General features: G+C 42.8%; 1 non-coding gene across 1 annotated transcript; it reads left to right on the top strand.

Moving 5' to 3' along the window:
* Positions 1–5,610: 5,610 nt before the first annotated feature.
* Positions 5,611–5,712, top strand: LOC119260005 (U6 spliceosomal RNA). Its single transcript, XR_005128649.1, has one exon. It is a non-coding gene; the product is annotated as a U6 spliceosomal RNA (small nuclear RNA).
* The last annotated feature ends 534 nt before the right edge of the window (positions 5,713–6,246 follow it).

The raw sequence follows: 6,246 nt of genomic DNA, 5'->3' as shown, positions 1-6,246 counted from the left end.
CTGAGCCAGTGTAGCCAGACAGTCTCTGCTTGCTGTCCCCAGTCTGGGTGGGATGGGTGTGGGTATCTTCTGATGTTCAGAATCTATATTATGAGTGAGACAGCCTCTACTCATGCGTTTTCTCAAAGTGGGGCCCTTTTGATTTCACTTGATGCAGGAAATGTGGGAAATTCCTGCAGCTTGAACTTGAACCTATGCAAATAGGTTTCAAGATCACTATCAAGAGTCTGATTGAGCGAACAGATGTACAAGTAGTGCTTCTTAGATGGATGTCAAGTAAAGGACCATGGGATTCTTGGAGTCAACTGGGAGGCAAGGAAATTTGCTGGGCATGTCATGATGATTCTGTACCTGCAGATGATTCTAAAACCCTCCTTTGATCTCAGATCATGAGAAACTACTGGAAGGTGTAGAAAGTGTGGTGATGAACAACGATCTCATTAGATTTTCCAGACTTGAATTCTGTTGGCCCTGACAATAGAGACCCTCAGCAAATGGCAGACTACTTTGGCTGCAATATAATACATAGCATAGACTCCTTTTGACTTGATTTATTAATCTTGGGGTCCTTGAACTATCTGGGAAGAACAAGTTCTATAGGAGAATAGTTCAGTGATTCGGGAACCGTATTCTTCTATTGCACTTTCTCTTAGGTGACCCCTTATTGCATGGCTTGATGCTGAAAATGTTGCATTTCAGCCTTCAGCTCTTGTGTGCAATGTATTTCTCTGGAAGATTCTCTGTGTGTTTCTCAGCTGAGTGATCTTACCATGAGGATTTTTTTCCTTTAGACTGTCAAAAGAAGAGGAGTCTTAATGCCCTTTTGTTAAGCACAGAAGATGAGGCTACTGTTGCTGAAAGCCTCAGTTAAAAATAGATTTTTTATTATTTCCCAAAGTAATGTGATTTGAGTACTTAAAGAAAAGAAATTTTAGGGTTTATTTTTTGCCAAAGGATCTAAAGGAGAATGTATTATTATAGCATAAATGGGATATTATCTACCTAAGGCTGATATTGCATAATTTATATATCATGCAGCTTGTAGCAGTATCAAAGAGTATCAATAAGTGATAAATGTATCAGTCCAAACATTTTCAGTTGCAAGTGATAGAAAATTCTACCCAAATCAATTTAAAGAAAAGCATATATTCATTCCTTTTACTGAAAAATTCAGAGGTATTGCCAAGGTCTCATTTATTTGATAAATGTCTGTATATCTCTTTTCAAAGATACTTAACTGGGCCAGCCCAAGTGCTGATGCATTTTTCTGATGCATAGTGCTCAGGGCTTCCATACCAACAACCCATTAACTTGGCAACTCCAGTAGAAGGAGGTGTCCTCCTTGATGGTGCCAGAAAATACCTTAGGTATGGATCTTGTTGATCGGGTATAACCTGCCCTTTCTAGCCAAAACTCTATTTCATCCTACAGTGTCTTCACTGCATCTGAATCATCTGCCATACCTGGAATAGGGAGGCAGATCCAGCCTCACCAGAGCAAGGTGGAAATTGTTAGGGATAGATGAGATTCCAGAGAACTGCTGTTAAACAGCAATACAATGTCCTCTCTGCTCGCTGTTATTATTGTTTGCATTCCAGGGAAAAAGCGAGTAGGGCATAAGGAACTTGAATTCCACGATCCCACGAAAATCTCCACATAAGGGAGGGATACATCTTCTGCTTGGAATTTACATCTTCTGCACAGGAATTTAACACAAACAGCACTTGTTCCTTCTCAGCCAGCATGGAAAGGTGGAAGAGGATAAAATAACTGCCCCAAGCAGTCTCATTCAAGTGCCTGAAGAATTAAAAGGGGCATGAGAGTTCCTGGTCCACAGCACTTCTGAAATTCTGCTCAGATTTTACCCAGCAAAGAGAATGTTCTTTGACTGGGCTTTGCTTCTGCTCTCTAAGATGGCTCTCTAGAGTCCTCCAGAGCTCTTTGCTCCACACGCTGGGAGCTCACTTCCTTCCCTGTCATCCTCCTTGGCCACAGATGAAGAGGACATTTGAGAATAAATCCTGGCGACTGAATGGTTTTCTCAGACTTGTTCCTACCTGGAGTCCCAGAGGACGTTTTGGGTTGGGGATGGATACAGGCTCTTTGAGCCCCAGCTGGCAGTATCATTGCCAGAACAGTTTGTTCAAATACTTTGTGTTTCTTTTGTGTGCAAAAATTTGGATCAATATCATGTGATAAAAAGCACATCTCTTGTGTAATTCTTTTAGAGGAATTATTTACACTCCCAATAATTATCTATATAATTAAGTATGCATTGAGTATATATGTGTTATGTATATATGTGGGTATACATACACATCCATGTATGCACACATGCATGCACATAACCTTGAGGGCATGTAGGGTTACTTGAGGCCATGTCCTTTTCTTTTAGGAGTGATTATATCCCACTGAAAGGCTCTTCTTGCTACTACCCACACCTACTTGTGAATCTTACTAAGGTCATGCCCTGTCATGAGTCGGACCCCACACCTGAGTCTTACTGCCTTTTCAAACTCAGCATTGTGCTCGGTTTTGAACTTTACTGCAGGAGATGAGAAAGTGTTTTACTTTCAAACTCTTCAATATTTTTGAGAACACTATATTCTTTTTCCAGTTCTGCTTGCAAACTAGCCTCTTCCTCCCTGAGCTCATCTCATAATACAAAATCAAATGCAGGCAGAAACAACCAGATCACCCCATGGGCATTGTGCCTCTCCATCTTCCTGCCCAAATTTCTGTTCATGAGGTTTATTTTCTGCCTTCTATGTTACAGCAGATGAGATTTACAAAATTCCATCTACCGCATAACAGGGTTTTCACTTTTTAAATTGCCCTTAATGCTTTCCTGGTTGCCTGACATATAGTTCTAAAGCCATGGCTCATTTTGGAGCTGTTGCCATCGCCAGTAGCTTACACCAGTGTTTGTTTTCTTGTTCATGAATTAGATATTCTGAGGGTCTCTGCTTCAAGATGCTGTTTGAGTTCACTTCTGATTCGCATGCCTTGCATTCTGGTCCACTGGGTCTCCAGGACATACATTTCCCATGGTGGATGGAAGATGCTCAGAAAGAGTAAAGGCAGATATTGAGTGTCTCTAAAGATTAGAGCTCATCAGTGACAGTGTCATAGCCTTACAAATTCCATTTGCAAGGATCCCACATAAGAGTAAGACATAAGGACAACCCCACATGAAAGAGGGATCCACCATGGCAAAGGTAGGGAAGAAAGAAAATACATCAACAGATGATAAAATCAGCTAAAGAGAGAGAGTGATCCAAGGGTTGATTTTTGGAACATGCAGTTATTGAAGGTCTGAGGGTAGAAGGTCTGACTCATTTCTTATTGTTGTTGCTCTGAGGAACATTACAGTGGTGACTTAGTGGCAGAGCCCTAAACGTCATTGGTTTTCGATACCTGCCTACAATTGGCAGATTCAACTTTTTCTTTTTTTTTTTTTTTTTGAAAAATTGTGTCTGCTGTTGCCCCACCACATTTTCTAATACACTCCCCACATTTTAGCTACACTTTCACATAGAGCAGTGATTATGGATTGTGATCATGTAGGTAAGACTTTGTTCTGTATTTAATTTTTTCTAGAATCCTGAGTCAGAGCAATATTCCCCCAATAAATATCTTGAAAAAATTCTCATCTTTAGAAAAGTGGAAAGCATGGTGTTAACTCTATCCATCAGCGTCTGATCAGGAAGAGAAAATAACATTAATCTCACAGAAAGAATTCAGCACAGGAGAACTGGCAAATAGATGCCAGAGAATGGATAAATTGTTGAAGGAGAACCGGGACCAGGGAGCTTGTACTCAGACTTTGAAGAGCTGTGTGGAATAGGTGCCTCAGGAATTTGCGGGGAGGGGGGTTTCCATGGGATGATGGGCTGAAGGTTGGCTCAGCTGGGGTGTCTGCAAGGGTTCAGTGAGGTTGGTGATTTGAGCATCCAAGAAAGGAAGCTGGGACCAACTACTACTGCAAATCATTGCCTGTTTAGTTGGAGAAGCTTTGCTGGGAGAAGTGGGCGGGAAGGCAGGTCAACAGGGGGGATCAAGTCTCTTCTCCAGCTGGCAAGCACCCCTCAGCCTCCTGCCTCCCCCTGGTGCTAGAGCCTCATGGGGAGCGAGCTGGGTGGGGGAGATGGTGCGCTGAGTCCCACGCCCAGTGTCACAAGCAGATGAGATAGTAACTTGGGCTTCAATACCCAGCACACAGTGCACAACCAGGTACACTTCACACCGGGATTATGCATCAGTTCTTTAAAAGTTGGTCTCATTTTCTTTATCTGCTTTTTATTTCCTGAACCATTTAAAGTAATCTCTCACCCCTAAGTAATTTAGCAGGTACCTCCTAAATGACCTATTCCTACTAACACGCAGGAAAAAATTAGCCAAAATATCCATAATCCCGTCAGTACAACCCATGTGGAAGCTCCTTCAATGAGCCCTCAAATGCCATTTATAAATGCTACTTTTTTCTTGATTCCAGATTCAATCAAGGGCTGAACATTGCATTTGATTGTTAGATTCTTGAGTCATTTCAGATGTTTTGAACTGGAATTAAAATTGCTGAGGAGTCAAAGCCATTTCTTCAAAAAATAGGAAGTTCCTCTTTGCAGATTTTGAAAGCGCTTTTCCTATGTTGTAGGTGGGAACACCACGCAGCAGGTGCTGTGTGCCTGTCATGACAGGCAGACTCCAGCGCCAGCGGGACCCCTCTGAGTGATGCTAGCTTTGGCCTCCTGGCTGGAGGGGTGAGCCCCTGGTGTCTCCATTTTTGAGGTAGCTTTTTCCTTTTGCAGTTAGTAAGCAATGCGTGAGATGAGTCTCTGAGACTGTGTAAGTGCCTTACCTCCTAGCAATTTTTCACAACTTTTCTTTTCTTTTTTTTTTTTTAATATAGAGGCATGTTTTTATTTATTTATTTATTTTATTTGTTTGTTTGTTTTGTTTATACATGCACTGGGTACAGTCAGAAGCGCGGGAGGGTGAGAGGATTCACCAGAGCCAGAGCGGGGAGCAGAGCAGGCAGAAGGACCGAAGTACACTGCTGAGGGGAGCAGCGGGCGGCAGGAGGGGTCTGCGCGCCCTGTGGGACCCTCCTCAGGTGGCCGGGGAGCAGCCGGGGATCGAATTGGCGCCGCAGAGGCCGTGGGCAGCTTCGCAACCCAGCGCTCAACCGCTGCGCCACCAGGGAGGCCCACAACTTTTATTTTCCATCAGTGATCCTGGCCTGAATCAATTAATAGATTGGTGGTTGCAAAGTAGTGATTTTTCTAACGACTCTTTCTTGTATGTTTATGAGCTGATCTTCTTTCCATTTCCACCCTTCCTCTCCCTGTCTTTCCTCCGTAACATTATGGAAATATGAATTTTTAAAAATTCAGTGTTCTAACTCATTTTCAAAATTATTCTTTTTATGTCCAAATTATCATACATTCAGAGAAACTCTGAAAGGTGGCTCCTGTGTCCTATTTGCGTTTCCAATTTTAGTTTCAATTTCAGGTTCACTCAAGTCATAGCAAAATCTAGAGTGTTGAGCTGTAGAACACAGTAGTAGCAAGAAACCATCAACCCACTTTAAAAAATATTTACCGAGTCAAAGCGCTCACTTTGGCAGCACATACACTAAAATTGGAACGGCACAGAGAAGGTTAGCATGGTCCCTGCGCCAGGGTGACCTGCGAATTCATTCTTTCCATGTTAAGAAAGAAGTATTTACCAATTCCACTGTCATTTACTTAAAAGGTAAAGTGACTAAGCAAAATGAAAAGGCAGGGAAGGGACCTACGACCTGGGTCCCTGATCTTTCTGCCTTGGACACCACTGGCCGCCCTTTCCGGCTGGCGTTCTCTTGTGTCCTGGGAGTCTCAGGAAGCACAAAGTTCTCCTGTGTCGGGGGGATGGGGTGCAGCGGTGCTGAGCTCTTGCTTGCCAACATAGTACCTGGAATTACAACATGCTTCACATTTTATGAGTTCAAAGTTACATCACTGAGTTACATAATTTCGGTGAAATCATTCAGAGGGATAACATTATTCTGGAAAGTTCACATGGTCACTATGTATGTATCTTTCCTAAGCAAGGCACGCATGTCCTTCTTGGAGTAGCTGAGTTTTATTTGGGGTGGCAGAGCCAGTGATTGCCAGCAAACAGGACGGGCATCCTTTATGAGTCTGAAACACACCCCCCACACACCAGTGTCCTTTGTTCATCGTCTCCTAAGCTTTGAGCACTTTT

The sequence above is a fragment of the Talpa occidentalis genome, unplaced genomic scaffold (assembly GCF_014898055.3).
Source record: "Talpa occidentalis isolate TD23 unplaced genomic scaffold, MPIMG_talOcc4v2.1 talOcc4.5, whole genome shotgun sequence".
In the NCBI taxonomy this organism is placed as follows: domain Eukaryota; kingdom Metazoa; phylum Chordata; class Mammalia; order Eulipotyphla; family Talpidae; genus Talpa; species Talpa occidentalis.
This window is presented reverse-complemented; position numbering and strand designations above follow the sequence as displayed.